The 16,681-nt window shown below is 40.2% G+C and overlaps 1 protein-coding gene across 1 annotated transcript in view; it reads right to left on the bottom strand.

The window, feature by feature from the left end:
* Positions 1 to 562: 562 nt before the first annotated feature.
* FOXO3 (forkhead box O3) overlaps positions 563 to 16,681 on the bottom strand; it is a 150,154-nt gene continuing 134,035 nt past the window's right edge. Inside the window, exon 3 of the mRNA XM_054022017.1 lies at positions 563 to 5,557. The gene's annotated coding sequence lies outside the window, so the exon portion shown is untranslated. The remainder of the gene's footprint in view (positions 5,558 to 16,681) is intronic.

The following is a 16,681-nucleotide window of genomic DNA, read 5'->3' on the forward strand; positions in this document are numbered from 1 at the left end:
ATGAGCAGCATGATCTGCACCCTCAGGACTGCAGTCGTGGCCACACAATAGCTTTGCTGCCATTTCTCCCTAATCTCTGTGCAATACTCCTACAGCAAGTTTGGCTACTTTTTTTGGTGCAGAAATCAGGATTTAGTTTTATATATATTAGAACCCAGGGACCCCAGAGCCTGCAGTTAGTGGAAAAACTGGAATAAGAGACTTTATAAATGTGCCTCGGTTTGGGTTTAGCTGCTTTTTTGGTGGGAATGAACAATCCTGAGTCAAGGGATTGCTACTGAGAATGCTATGCCCTCTCCTTCTTAGTGTCTCACCCTTGGGCTAAATAATTTCTTCAGTATAGGCTCGATCCAATGAAGCCTATGTAAATAAGCATTCTCTTTGACTTCAATGGGCTTTGAATCAGCCCCCCCACCACCACCCTCCACACACCACATCAAACAAACAAAACCCAACTGTATTTAGATACATTTAGAAGTTATTTTTTCCCTCCAGATTTCTAGGTTTAAATGTCTGAAATGTAATAAAATAACAACAACAACAAAAAGCTGCACATTCAACGTAGAGATCCATTATGCTTTATTTACATGCGGCACCATCTCTTTTACAAACTAGATTACAATTTAAAAAGGAATACACAAGGCAATATCTACTAACACCAAGTGGAGTAAGCACTGCATCTCTACTTCATTTGGAAAGGGGAAGATTTTAAAATCAAACGTGTTTCCAATCTTTGTGTAGTAAGGTAGTATATTCATCCAGGGCAGAATCTAATTTACAAAATCCTCAGTAAGAATGCAACATGAAAGTGCAAGAATGCCTAAATTAAAAGTATATACTGTTCAATTCTTCAGTATATAAAGACAGCCATGCATACAGGCTGTGGATTTAATATTTTTCCAATTTATATGGCTTGACATGGTGAAACAAAAACAGATAAAACAGTTTTACAGATACTGTATACATGTTATTTTCCAATCATGCAACTTTTTTTTTAAAAAAAAAAGTTTAACATGTGAAGCCAAAACGTACAATCGTTCCCCCCTCATATTAACTAAATGCATCTGGTCCTCCTGCACATGTGCTGGCATTTCCAGTGTACATTATGTACTAAAACAATTATAGGAGACTGATTGCCAAGCAATGACATAATTTTAGAGCAATATATGTCCTAACATTTAGCTCTGTAAAGCAGTAATACAAATATTCCTGGAGTTAGGTAGTGGCCTATTAACCAGCTATTTATATGAGAAGATATTTCACAAAGAAAATTAAATAAAAGCAGACTTGTCTAAACTGCATAAGCATTACCCTTTTTAGAATGTTTTAAAACACAAAATTTAAACAATAACCTGTGCATATGTTCTGAGACTTTATCTGTTGGGCATGCTTTTGTGTGTGTGTGTGTGTGGGGGGGGGGTTAATGCTCAAAAATATTCCTGGAACCAAGGCCAAAGTTTCAAAAACGAGTTTCTGAATCCATACTTTGGCACCTAAATAAGTGATTTGCAAAGGTGCTCAGTCCCCGTGACTGCCGCTGGATTCTCTACGAGATGTGACTATTCTGCACCTCTGAAAATCGGGGCACTTTTTATGTACCTAAATGTACATTTTGGCCTGGGATTTTCCAAGGGGTCTCAATGAGTGAGGCACCCTACTCCCACTGAAAAGCAATGAAAGCAGAGCACCTAACTCCCTTATGCCCCTTGAAAATTCAAGCCTGAGGTGCTTAACTTTACATATTTAAGTTTGAAAATGTTGGCCACCAAAATTAGAGAGAGAAAAAATCTATGTTTTTCTAGTCCATCCCTCCTCAGGTAGTGCAGGTTTTCTCCCCCCCAACACTAGGGGCCCAAAACTGCACTGTGGAAGCCAATGAGAGTTTTGTCATTAACTTCAATGGGAGCAGGATTAGGCCCCTTATTTGCTTGTGCTTTGATTTTGATTTGTTTGGAAGGTTCTATAACTTCTCTGCCATTGATTGGATGTCTCTGAACCTACTGTTTTTTCTTCATTTTATAAAAAAAGTGAACCATATTTTGTAAATCTGACGTAACTCCACTGATCTCATGGGAGTCACGCTGCATTAACACTGCAGTAACAAAGTCTGGCCCAGTATGTTCAAACAAGCAGTCTTTCCCTTCCATTAGACATATTAGTTCCGTACCAAGAAAAAATAAAATGACTCGTCTTTGTCGCCGTAGTCATAACGTCAAAACAGAACTTTGCTGGTATTAAGAAAGGACTCTAACAACCCAATCCTGCAATCCTTATACAGGCAAGCCCATTTAATGGGAGATTTCATCTGAGTAAAGACTGCAGCATTGGACCATATCTCCTTATGTGCAACTGTGAATGATTGGGCAAATCCTGGTCACTGGCATAAATGCTGTCCTCCAAAATGGGTACAAGCAGGTTCTGCCTGCAGTGGAAGAAGAGGTGCAGTTCTGCTGCAGTGTGGGGCTGCAGGCGTTGACTATCTGAAGACGCGGAGCTCACCTCCAGAATGTACTGCCCAGAAGGAATTTGGGGATGGGGCAGAGTCAGTGGATCCGATGGCCGTTCCCCGCTGCAGAGGGGACACACAGGCAAGGCAGTGCTAAGGCTATTCCTGCTCTGATGCTGGAGTACCAGCTATGGAGTGGTGGATTCCTTGTTCCTGCTCCCAAGAAGATCCCTAGAGCACAGCCCGGGCGCTTGGGTTGTGCATCAGGGAAAGACAGTGCTGTAAATCTGTAGTAACTCACTACCTTCGGTTAGTCCAGATTTACATCATCGTAACTTGAGAGCAGAATTTGGTCCAATATGTTTTGTTACTCTACTCTATAAAGTGGGCCAAATTTTCTGTTGGCACTATCCCATTTAAGTTACATCAGCAGACAGGTCAGTCCAATATTTCTCCCAAGAAATCCAAATAAAAAAGGTGCAGTCAGTAGATATATATGGTAGGTAGATACAGTAACATAATCCTGTACTACCTATGTATTTGTAACCTGCCTTAAATTAGACTGTGTGAAAGGGAGAATCTGCTGCTTGCTCTACGACTGCACCACGATGTATTCCATCCTCCAGTGGACAATAGATAGTTCAACAAAATGTCACACCAGAAATAAACACAAAGCCTGCTTTGTACCAGAGTACTTGTGCACAGCCCTCCTATTAATCAGAGAGTGAGACTTTAAGATTAAAAATTGTCAATCAGCAAGCATAATACCACAGAAGACAAAGAAAGAAAAACACCCTCAGTTTAATTCACATTTAATGATGTACCAAAAACCTGACAGATACTGTTATACACACCGAGTACAGTGAAGGCTTGCAATAAAGCTCTTTACTAACTTTGGTAAAAGGTGCCTGCATCTGGACTCCTGTAAGTGAACTGACCCCTAAAACAGATGACTGCTGTACACCATTATCGTACTGGGTAGCTGGTTACCCGAAATATCACCTCAAATGGGAAGATCAGTAATGTGAATCATCAACTAATTCTGATGATAAAGAAAAAAACAATAAACTAGTCCCTGCCATTGATAAATAGACCACCTTAATTTAAAAAAATGTTGTTTCATTTAATGAAAATGATAAACTCTTAGCTGCTTGATATGCTATGGGTCTACTATAATCACAACTGCACAGAGTTTACATATTCAGTAAAGGGCAGGATGAAATCAACAGGTTCATCTATAAAATAGAACAGCACAAGCATGAGGAGGTTACAATACAAAACAAATTTTCCATCACACTAGGAGCTGTTATTTCACCAATATTACTTCAGGGAACTGGAAAGTAAGGAGCAAGATGGGGCCCACAAATGTGTGTGTGAGTTTGTGTGTGTGTGTATGCGTGCATGTGTGGTGGTGCCGAAAGGGAGTCACTCTACATTGCATGGTACGTGTGTCAGTGGGAACTCATGCACTGAAACTTTGGGTTAAAATGCTAGCTTGTTTTCCTAACATCCATGCATAATGATCCATTTCTGTACATAATAAAATATATTTATATATTTATATGCATAATGCTTTTATGCAAAGAAAAAAGTCTTCATATATCACTTTGGAGAAGTATGTATACACTGTCCTATTCAGAGCGTCTTCATACCAAGTTCTTATGTACCATTGGTGTTTCCTCCTCTTTTTTCCTCCCCCCCCAAAAAATAGTAATAAAAAGTAATCAAGCTTTCCAGATTATAGAGAGAATCTATACAGCAGCACCATACCTTTTATTCATTATTATTCATTCATTGTTATTCATTTTACAAAAGAAACCCATATAAGCAAAACATATAAAACTGCCTTGTCTTTCAGTGTCATTTATCCAATTACTATCTAAGCTTATATGAAAAGCCGTTTGTATAGCATTACTTTCTTGCCTTTCCCTCTACAGCTTCTTCTTTCAGATTGGGTTACGCATAGTGAGAAGGAAAAAATAATCAAGGATATGTATGTAAGAAAAATCACTGATGTAATAACTTACCCTGCAGTGATCTGCATTTGAACTTCTGATGACTCTACTGTAAGTCACTGTTGATGCATATACTGTAAGTTATCTTTTCTGCAATGTCATATATTTTACTTCCCTTTCCTTTTTAAACCATTTCCTTACAAGTGGTTACATTCAACCTGTGTTGGGTGGACAGCTTATCTTATTACTTGTTTTAAGATCAACCAGTTTCCAAACTGCTGAGGCAGACTAATTCTATTCACTGCAACCATTAGGGCAGCTCTGCTAACATAATGCAATAGGTGAGATCGATCAAATCAATCAGGTGCTGAATCAGTAAACACTATGAAATGGCACCCTCACTCAGTCCTTACAAACACTGGACAGGACTGGCAACTAGCAACCTTGCTAGTTTCTCTTGTTATGTAATCAACTCTGGTTTGATGTTTATGGAAAAACAAGGTATGTACCATTAAATTGAAGAAAAGATTTGAAAAAAAGTCAAAAAACAAACAAAACCAAACCCACAAGCCATCTCTCTCTGGACTTCAGTCAGTTGCTTGGTGTAATGAATGCTACATACTCAGGTAGTGCTGATGTCTGAAGCTATGTTGGGTAATGGTAATTAGTATAGCCTTTCATTGTGCATACACTGTATTTCAGATGCACAAGGAGAGAAAGAGAAAATGGTTAAAACATCTTTAAAAAAACAAACAAACTGAAGGTTAGAGGGGTGAGATGGGGAAACCCCCCAAAATAGAAGCCAAATTAAAATAACCCATAAACCATTAATATATTGAAACACCACATACTCATTGACAAATAACTACGGTAAAGGCTACACAGTGTGTTCTCAACAGGATGGCGCTGAACATTGTCTCCACAGTAGGTGCTTGACCATCCCATAAAAGGAAGATTTTGCATACTTTAGAACGAGTTCAATTCCGAAAAAGGAGGCTCTTCGCTTGGATAAGGGGCCCATTAACAGTCTCTGCTTCATTAGGAAAATAATGCAGGGTTCACAAAGATCATAAGCTGTAAACGGTATCACTGTCCACTTGCTGACAGCAGATTTGGCAAAGGGTTCTCTCTTTAGGTCTCATGTCAGTTTAAGGGCCTGGAGAGGAAGAAGGAACAAAAGAAAAGAAAATGAGATTATTAGGTGTAAAAAATAACCCACCTGAAATTAACAGACAACACTAACCATTTGGAACCAGCAAGCTTAGCGCTCTCTTGCCGGAAACATGGTGCACTGTATAACAACCCTGAGCATCAAGCAAGTGCTGACTTCTGGCATGGAAGGATTAATGTGCAATTGTTTACAGGTTCAGCAGCTCCCAAAAACTAAACAACCCCCCCTAATTAAAGAACACTATGGATCAAGTCTGAATGACAGAAACCTAATCAGGAGACAAGGTGGGTAAGATAACTTTTACCAGAAGAATTTGGTCCAATAAAAGAAATTACCTCACCCACTTGGTCTCTCTACCATCCTGGGACCAACATGGCTACAACAACACTGCAGGCAACCTAATAAAGCTTCTACAAATTCAATATATTTCCAGATGGTTGGTGGAAGGATCCACCAGAGTCTACCCATTCCTCTCTACCATCCCTTGTGGGTCTTCTCAACATCACAACTTCTGTCTGAGTCAGACAGTAAATACCACTACAGGCATCAGCTAGAGCAGAGGTTCTCAAACTGTGGTCCGCAAACTCCATTCAGGTGGTCTGCGGATAGTTCTCTCTAAGGTGCACGCCTGGGCGGCCGCACATGAGACAAGGAAGGGCCACCCACCTAATTAGTGGAGCCGCGCAAACATGGCTCCACTGATTAGGTGCCTGGATCCTGGAGAAAACGCACATGTAAGGTGAGATGGTGGCCTTGGGGGGAATAGGGGTACGTGGGAGGGGGCAGTTGGGTGAGAAGAGGGGGTGGGGGGAATTTGGGAACTGCAGGGCTGCGGCGGCCAGAGAAAGAGGCGACTTTCCCCAGCTCCAGGGCTGCAGCTGCCAGGGAGAGATGGCCCTCCTTCCCAGCCTCAGCTCTGTGGCTGCTGTGGTTGGGGAGAGACCTCCCCTCCTTCCCAACCTCAGCTCGGGAGCTGCTGCGGTGGGGGAGAAACCCCCTTCCTTCCCAACCTCAGCTCAGGGGCTGCCATGTCGGGGGAGAGAGGGCACATCCATCGCATTAGAAAAGTAAGACTACTGATATTAAAATATGAGTTGTGTGCTTTTATTTGTAGAACCAAAAAATGTTAATTATTATTACGTTTTTGTAAACAGAGCTAACTATAAATCTTTGGCTGAAAGCGCTAACAGTACAAACAACACTTGGAAAGATCATTAAGTGGTCCGCCGAGACCCTCAGCAATTTTCAAGTGGTCTGTGAAAAAAAAAGTTTGAGAACCACTGAGCTAGAGGATGCTGCCAAAGGGAAACACGAGTTGCTCCCTTCCTCCCTGGGATTGAGGGTGCTGCTTCGTCTGTACTTCTTGCCTCTGCTGGTGAAAGGAGCAATGAACTAAAAGCTCAGGCCCTGAACTCTGACTTCCTACATGGCACAACATGCCACCCCTAGACCAACAGGTAAGGCCCTACAAATTCAGTGTTAATCAAAAACATTAAGGGCCACATCCTCAGCTACAGCTGAGGAGCACACAGAGCAAGTTGGGGTGTGCAAGGTAGCATAATGCTCACCTCTACACTCCCCCAGTGCTGGAGCTGCTGTACTGTATATGCAGGGCTAATCCCCAAGCATAAATGACACTGATAGGTCTTAAATTAGTTATTGGAAAAGACCTGTATGTCATTGTGAAGAGCTCAATGAAAACCTCTACTCAAAGAGTGCAGCTGTGGTCAAAAAAAGGAAACAAAAAGTTAGGCTACATAAAGAATGAGATAGAAAATCATACAGAACATGTTCTAATACCATTATATTAATGAATGGTATGCCATCACCTACTGTACTGTGTTCAGTTATGGTCACCCGATCTGTAAGAAATTGCAGAGTAATCATGTTTGTGAGAACAAGAAAAGCTAAAGTAACTAAAAAGCTAGAAAAGACCAGTTTGGACTAACACTAACCTTGTAATGATGGGAGAGGAGAGTTAACACGGAAATGAGAGACTAATAAGTATGGATAAGAAAAGATATCAAAAAGTTATAAATAAGTTTGTGTAACAAAGGGAAGTTGAAGCTGTATTGTCAGGTGCTGAAGGCGACTGTGATGAGATCGTCCTCATCAGCTTTCCACCTATAAGTAACTGATCACTACTCACTGAGTGTTTTGCCTTAACAAATATTGGTTAGACCCATCTGCGGAGTAAGTGAACCTTAATCCAACAATTCAGAGAAAGGAGATGAAAATAATTAGAAATATGGGGAGAATTCTATACAGATGGAGGCTGAAAAGACACTATTTCGTTTAGGGAATATGAAGGGACATGCTAGAGGTATATAAAATTATTACTGGTACAGAAACAGGGGACAATTTTCAAAGCCACTTAGGGCCAGATTTGTAAAGGTATTTAGGCACATAACTATGCAGTGGAATTTTCAAAAGCACCAAGGTGCCTATATGTATTGCTAGGGGCCTAAATACTTTTAAAAATCTGGCCAGAGGTGATGTTTGAAAAGGGGGTTTAGGCTACTAGTTCACATAGATGCTTTTGAAAATTTACCCAACACAAATTATTTAGCGCTTTGTGTAATAAAAGAACAATGGGGGCATTTAATGAAACTGAAAGGCAACAAAATGAAAACTGATAAAAGGAAATGTTTTTCCGCTCTGAAACATCTGGTCTTGGTCACTATCAGGCAGGAGAATGGACTAGATGGACCACTGATCTGATCTGGTCTGATCTAGTTCGGCTATGTTCCTTATTTCCACGGTAAGTAATAACACAAAGGAGATCAACCAGTGAACTAGAATGTTATCATCAAGTGACTGTCTCTGGCTGCTAGAATCGCCTTAAGTCTCCACCCTCTCAGTTGACAGACACTGATCCTATAATAACATTTTACTAAAATGACCTATTCCTATACTACCAAATGACTGACAGAAATTTAATTCTGCCTCTTGGTTACTGGAGCAAGAGAACGACAGCTGCTCCCTGTACCATTACAGGAGAACTTCATTCTGAATGCCTTGGAAAGCAGATGAATTATTGTTTCACTCAATCAAAATTTGGCTTTATCCTTAATAATATATTTTTTAGGTAGACTATATTTGATGAATAAGGGGATTTCTGCATGGATAAACATATTGATTTTTTCATTTCTAAAGAGTAAATGAACGTCTGCCATTCAGTAATTTGGCTGGCTAGCAGGGATTCCATTTAGTCAAATGTGCGATGATGCCATAACACAAGGTCATTTGATGAAAGTGAGCCAGGTCTAGTACCTGACAATATAATCTGGGCAGTGATTTATATAGCACTAGAAGCACACACCCTTTTCGGTCTCATCGCCCACACTTTTCATTCATTCCTTGGTATTGGTGGGGTTGGAAGCTAGCGCCTTCTGTAAATGCTAATTCATTACAGGAGAAAGACTCACTCCTCAGCATCAAGATCCCTATTTAGCAGAGCATTTAAGCATATGTAAAAAGTCCCACTGACTTCAAAAGGGACTATTCACATACGTGAAAAGTGAAGCATGTACTTAAGCATCAAGTCTTGACTGAATTACTCAGCATTTACATTAAAAAATATTTCAAAATTGTATTGAGAAAGAGTAGGAACAAAAGAGAAAATACTAGGGATAGACAATCACATTTCTAATTTTTGTAATTTGCACCATCAAATATTCTTCGGAGACTACCAACAATATCCTGGACAATATAAAGAATAGCTAGAATGAGGCTTAGCAAAGAGACAGTGTTAAATAAGAGAAATAAGCAGCTAAGGTAGCATCTGTCTGGATTGTCACTAACAAAAAGAAAGAAGTAGGTTAAATTCGTAACCTTTAGACTTTAACATTGTCCCATTACAGTTTATCATATACATAGACTCGTCCATGATAAACTTGTTAGCTTTGAGTTAAGATGACTAGACTGCAATATCCCATCACTAAAACACAGGGAAATAAGCAGCTACATCATTCAATACTCCATCCACCCCTCTGCTGATCAGTTCTCCTACTCAACTGTAAATACCAATAGGCTTTCTTTCCTTTTCACCCCACCTCCCGCATCCCTGGGAAGTCCTAGCCCGCTCCTCAACAGGCGTTCCAGTCTGATTCCGGTCAGTCAGTCAGTGTGGGACCCCATCTAGAGAACCACAGAAGTTTGCTACAGAGATACAGTCTCTGAAGACAAGTTGGTCAATCTTCAATCGAGGCATCGGTAGCTGTCCTGTCCACACCATTTCCCAGTCCTTATTACTTATGGAGACAGGATGAGAGGAATAATTAAAGCTGAAGTGTGAACAGATGTAACCAATGCAAAAAAAAAAAAAAAGGTCTAATGGAGTTAGGGCAGGGATGGAGGGCACCTGAAGAGAAGGTCAGAAATTGGCTGGGTTTTGTGGCAGGGATGGGGAATCCATGTAGGCAGGTGGGTAGTGGGCCTGAGTAGCAGAAATCTTAGCTGACTCCCTGGACTCCTGCCCATTTGTCCCCAGCCCAGTCAATTCTCTGATTTCTATGGGTAGGTGGGCTCCCTACTTCCATGGGTTTGGCAGAATTTCCAATAGGGAGCATGTCTGAATGTTTCCTGTGCAAACAGAAAATTCAATGATCCTTTGAAGAGTTTCTGTGCCAAATTTGGAGACTAAATTGAACCAGTAAAGTGTGACAACGAGGGATTTCAGTCTCACTGTTAGTGTAAACTTCAGTGCACCCTTGACTACAGAGTTAATACCAACAACTCTGTAATGCGCACACACGCATGCACGCCCCTGTACTAAATTCAGAACCAGTGTAAGCAGATGTAGCAGGTTTGCTAATGATAGCTCTGATTTTGGCCCACTGCACACAGAAGTCCACAGTAAAGAAGAGGGTCACTGGACTTTTTCCATAGTGGTGTGTAACCTGTACCAAACAGGAATGTGTATGTGTATGCGTGCCTGTAAGCAATATTTAAAAAATAGTGGCCATTTTTTAAAATTACTGACTATAAATTCATTTTGACTATACATAGCTCAAGACTATTTTCTGTTCTATAATACAAAATTAACATTTTGAATCCTAGATGATTGCTCTGTTAATTCCACTAGGTAAAGGTACAAGGTAATCACTCAATCAATCAATCAAATGCTTCAGTATTTTCAAATTATTTAACTTGCAAGTGACAGTGTGGCAGACAATGCACAGTCCTTTCATTCTGCCCCCTCCTCCTCCTGTCTTATTCACCCCAGCTTCCTCCTCACAGGTTATGAACCACTTCTCTTTGCACTCTTTGTGACTTGGTTGTTTGAGATGGGATTTCCCTCTATGCAATAACATTTAATTTACCACAATATAACATCATTCCACCACTATTAAGATGGAATTGAGTCCCTCAAGCCCTGATCTCAACTCAGGCACCAAGAGGGAAACTCTAAAGCATTACCTAATGCAGACTGCTTTCCCCCTTTGGTTCCCACTGGTGTTCATTATGCTGCACTGGAAACTTCTTCAGAATAGAAAGGTGACGCACTGATGTTCCCCAAGTGCAAGGCACAGGAAATGTGCTCCTGCTGAAACTGGATGTGAGTTTATCAATAGGGTAACCATAACAATCAGTAATACAATCTTTGTAAAAGAAGAGTTCTAAGGGCCTTGAAATAATTATGATCTTGGAATTGGACTACCTGGAACTGGAACAGACTAACATTTCCTATGCCAGGGAACCTAGAAACAACTTCCTAATTAACGTATGTGATTAACTAAGGTGCCTTTGTTGTGAAAATGTCACATCTCATAGGTTTCCATTACAGACATTAGTATCTTCAGTGGGTATTTCTACCTGGAGGTTGAACATTACTATAAATTCTTGTTAAGTAATCTGCCCAGAGAACGAGGTGGTGGGAAACGCTGAAGCAAACACCTGTCCTTCAGTGGCATATGTCCATGAATTCTGATGCATTTGCATACTGTTCTGGTGATCACTGTCATTTGTGTAGCTATATACAAAATAAAAGAGCTTGTCTCACTGCTGCATGGAAAGACAACAGAATCACTGACATTTTGTGAAACTCAATTATTAAATATGATAGCACAGGAAGCTTATTTTACTAATCTTTGATTTCAAATCTCTTTGTGGTGGACAAACATGCACAGGGGCAACAGCTTGCTTGAACGGCTACAGGCTGAATTTTAAAGGAGTTGGAGAAAAGGGAGCAAGCAGTAAACCACAGAACCTGTTGCTCAAAGTTTGCACCATCTTCATTTAACTTACAGATAATTCTTTCCTCTTCAAAACATAAATAATTGGACTGGTTTTAAAATGAAAAATATTTGAGCATATTTGTTATTTTCCTCACCAGTGATATATTTTCACTATCTACTCTTTTGGAAAGGTGTTAGATTCAGGGAAAAGCTGTAATATTTTATTCTGAATTATTCCAGAGATACTTTTCTTTGCGTTTCACATTAACATTCTGTCCCTAATATTCACAATTCCAATGACGAATAATACCAGCTAATTATTTTGAACTTACTACGGAAGACAACTTTTGTGGCTGTGGCTTCTCTGATGACATAGTGTTGCTACATGACAGTCTGCCTGACAGAATAAAAACCAGGAATCCTGATGTCATGACACGGTGTGTCATAATGACATTGCATTGACATATCACACTGCATCAAAATGACACTGTGTTGTAACGTTTTGATTTGCAATGCTTTATGGCATCTGAAAGTTATATTGGGATCTGTTAATGTTCTGCAAGGGACAACTCCTTCAAAATTGGGACAATCCCAGAAAGAAAGATGGGTGGCAATTTTAAAGATCTCCTTCAGAGGGCCTGATACTTCAGGCATACTCCTACCCAAGTAGGTTTTCTTCCCCTGAAATTTTACTCATAACAGTTTTGCTTTTTTCCAGTTCAGAGAGCAAGAAAAACAGTGTAGGAATTTAAGGAGATGGTGTTAAGCGGAACACAGGACTACGGGAGATGGGAAGGTCCTATATTGGTATTTACACATGCATGTGGAATATGAAAGTGTAACCCTATCTTTTGCTGCTATTCCAAAGCAATAGCATTGTAGAACATACCATCAAAGCATCAATTAAAGTTCTGATTAATATTTCAGAAATGTATTTCACTGAATGTAAGATATTGCACAGAAATAAGCTTATTCAGGAGGTCACTCTCAAATTAAAAAACAAAAGAAAACATCCAAGTCACTACTGTATCTGTCCTCACCACAGGGGGCTAGGATTTGGTACCTCCATTTCTGAAGCTGTGCTCAGGCCGTGCATGCAGGGATTTGTTTGTTTTGTACTTTATGTTCACCCGAACTATGCATATGAGCATCTTGAGGGAGCTTTCTGAAATTAAAGACTTGCCCAGAGCTACAGTAAATACACATTATTCTGGCACATCACACCAAAGAAATTCTACTTTCTTTCTCTTTATGGAAGAAGATATTCTTTGTCATTCCTATAATAATAATTCTTATTCTTGCATAGCAGAATCTCACTGCACTGGAAAAATAATTAAATATTGGACTTCATGGTGTATGAAGGCCCTTCCTTTCATGTCCCCCATAGACAACAGGGCTTTGTATATATAACCTGTTGTAGATAAATAATCATGAAGAAATTACGGCCTGTTGTGTGTATTTCATAATTTAATTTGAGTTAGGTAATAAATAATAATACTTTACACCTTTACAACACCTTATGAAGATTTTAAAGTGCTTTTAATTAACTAGATCTCACGACACCCTCTGAAGTAGATAAGGATCAACATACCTATTTGATAGATGAGGAAACTGAGACACAGATAAGGTAAGTGACTTGCCCATGGTCACACGGTTAGTGAGTGGCAGAGTTGGGAAAAGAAACAAGCAATTATGGAAGCAAAATGTAGGTTCTGATTTCCGTAATGTTTTTGGACCTGATACTGAACTACTCAATTCAGTGGGAGTTTTGCAATTGATCTGAATAGGAGCAGAATCAAGTACTTTACAGATAATTCAGGATCATATCTACTACACCTCTACCCCGATATAACGCTGTCCTCGGGAGCCAAAAAATCTGACCATGTTATAGGTGAAACCGTGTTATATCGAACTTGCTTTGATCCGCCGGAGTGTGCAGCCCCGTCCCCCTGGAGCACTGCTTTATCGCGTTATATCCGAATTCGTGTTATATTTGGGTCGCGTTATATCATGGTTGAGGTGTACTATGAAGATATCATTGCATTGTGGCCAGTATAGAAACTTTGTAAAACAAACTGCTGCATGAGTTTTTGCAAATGTAGATACGTCAATATGCAGTTCTGTTTGATTTCCAGCAGAAGTACTGTAATATATTTAATTGTTTCTTAGAGACATACACCAATATTTAATCTTCTATACTGGCCTGTTTAAAAAGGTTTAAGTACAAGACATTATGTCTCTACAATATCCGAGAAGCCTCTGATATTACAATTCGATGGGCAGAACTCTGCCTTTCCCCCACAGAGCTATACGGGGGAGAGCAGTGGTATCAACCGTGGGTGAAATCCTGGCACCATTGAACTCAGTGAGAGTTTTGCCATTGACTTGGGTCAGGATTTCAACTTGCATGTTCAGCACTACTGGCATTCTGCAGTTGCAGGGCACAATGCTGCTGACCAAACATACAGGTTAGTTATTTGGAGGAAGAGGATTTAGATATGCCCGCAAGATAGTGAAATCATGCCCTGCATGAGACATTGTGTGCTAGCTGGCATGGCAGATAATTCCTGTGTTCTCTGGAACATGAGAGAGAGATCAGATCTTGCTACATGTGTTAATGGGAAGAGGAAGTGGTATCCTAGTGCCTCTATGAAGTAGAGGGAAGGATTTTACTACCACTTTTGTATCTGAAGAACAAATGCCACTTTTGCAGTGAGAAGGTAAAAAGTATCTTGCTGACCGATAGCAGAACTAGACAGTGAATTCTGGATTATATTGCAATAGAAACATGAAATCTACTCTTCATTACTCCACATGTATTTACTGATAACTTGCTTTTCCCCTGTCAGATTAGGGTAGTGAGCATCTCTTTAAAATGATCCTTCCTGCCATACAGACTTCCCATTTTCTGCTGAAGTTAATTGAAAATGACAGGTCAATAAGCCAAGCAAAAATCACTAAAAGGAAGGCACGCCCTATGAATATAGTAGAGGAAAGGTACAATCCCGTCTATCCAAGCTCCATAGGGGCAGAAACTCAAAAGGAAATGTGACAGAGAGAAGGTTCTCCCACTATATCAAATTTCTCTAGCCCTTCTTGAAATCAATGACTTTTCTGTGAAAATCAGGAAAAGAAGAATTTTGAAACAAGGCAATATAAGAAAAAAGACTGGAGAAAACATTAACCTAGAATGAAAATGTGCATAAATACCCACTGTTCTTTCTAGAATAATCTGGAAAGGCATCTTTCTCTTGAACTGATCTCAGACCTTCAGGGCTACGCCGTGATCCCTGTGAAATGAGTTTAGTGCTCTCAGTCCAATTATCGCTCAACAGATGTCCACCCCACACCTGCCACCCTAGCTGGCCATCTCAGTAGAAAGACCAAGGATTAAATGCTCCTGAAGACTGAGGGCACAATTAATAGGCTTTCTTATGGCATTCATTATTGTAGTATCTGTGTGGGGAAGCTTGAACTGCTGCGGTCTGTGTGGTACCTGTCTGTGAACATAATGAACAGCAGCCTCCAGAACTGTCAATTCATCACCTTAATCAAACACAAAATTCACATGAAAAAGTATTTTTTAAAAAAAGACCGATCTTGGCCTTAACTCAGTTGGATGACTCTGAGTTTCTAAAATAAACCTCTATGTGCTTGATTCTTCCAGAAAATTGTGTTTTTTAAAGGATTATTCAAAAAAGGCACAATGTTCTTTAAAAAGAAATCAACCTGTAACTAACGCAGTTATTAGGCAGTAGGACATTTCAGAACAAATGCTAACCTGCAGTTCTAAACAAGCACTACAGCTCATTCACACGAAAAAGAAAATTTGCAAAGACTCATTCAGTAATAAAATTCTAATGCTGTTGATACAAAGAGGAAAGCATTGGGGAGACCAACTGATACAGGCTGTTCTAAAAATATCAGTTTATGCTGTCATCTGGTGAGAGTATGTCATCGTGTAATCCTGGCATCTGCAAGGATGGCAAGTTTCTGCTAATTATTGCTCTTGAATCACATGACAAAAACATACTGTACTAAAAAATAAAATACAATCAATAAAAATAAAACAAATCCAGAAAAAAAAACCAGGCACGTTGTACAACATTAAAACATTTCTGGTTTTGCAGCTGTCTTTTCACAACTCTATTCTACGGAGGGAATGTTGATTTTTATGGATTATTTTTCTTAGCTAATAAAAAACAACAAAAAGTAAAACCCAGCCCAACTCCAGATAAACCAACCAATTCCAGAAGTAGTGAACAATTCAGTGATTATATTTTAGGGCCTGTCACAGGTGACTGTCCCCTTTATGAGCAAGCAGGGTCCAATGTAGCTGGACTGATTACTTACTGCCCAATTAAGCTTAAGGGAAGGCACCTGGGTCTTTCAAAGGGGGAGACAGCTGCAGGTAGGTGGTTGTTGGCTGAGGCGTGCAGACACTGCAGGAAGTAAAAAGGCTCCTGCAGGGCCGTGAGTCAGCTGGGGGACGACACTAGCAGGGAAGACCTGTGGAGAAGGCCAAACTCCAGGCAAGAGGTGCTATAAGAGCAGGAAGCCAGACCCTCAGGAACTGGAGCAGAGGAGTGTTGGAACGCTGAAGGGAAGACAGACCCTCAGGGAAGAAGGGCTGTGCCCAGTTTGGGAATGTGGTGAAGAAATGAATTTTAAAGAGAGGACAGACATTTAGGAGCAAGGGGCTAAGTCCAACTGAAACTGGGATGAAGACTACATACTCTTTGAGTTCTATTTTGAAAGACTTTGTACAGGTCTTAATAAACTGAATCTCAGAAGGAAAATGTTTTGAATATCTGGACGGTGTGGACTTTGTAAGGAGCCCATGAGTAAAGGGGAAACTGAGGCAGGTGTCAGCAGAGCCACGTTTGGCCAGCAGGGGGCGCTTACAGGACAAGCACATTCTTTGACATGG

The sequence above is a fragment of the Malaclemys terrapin genome, chromosome 3 (assembly GCF_027887155.1).
Source record: "Malaclemys terrapin pileata isolate rMalTer1 chromosome 3, rMalTer1.hap1, whole genome shotgun sequence".
In the NCBI taxonomy this organism is placed as follows: Eukaryota; Metazoa; Chordata; order Testudines; family Emydidae; genus Malaclemys; species Malaclemys terrapin.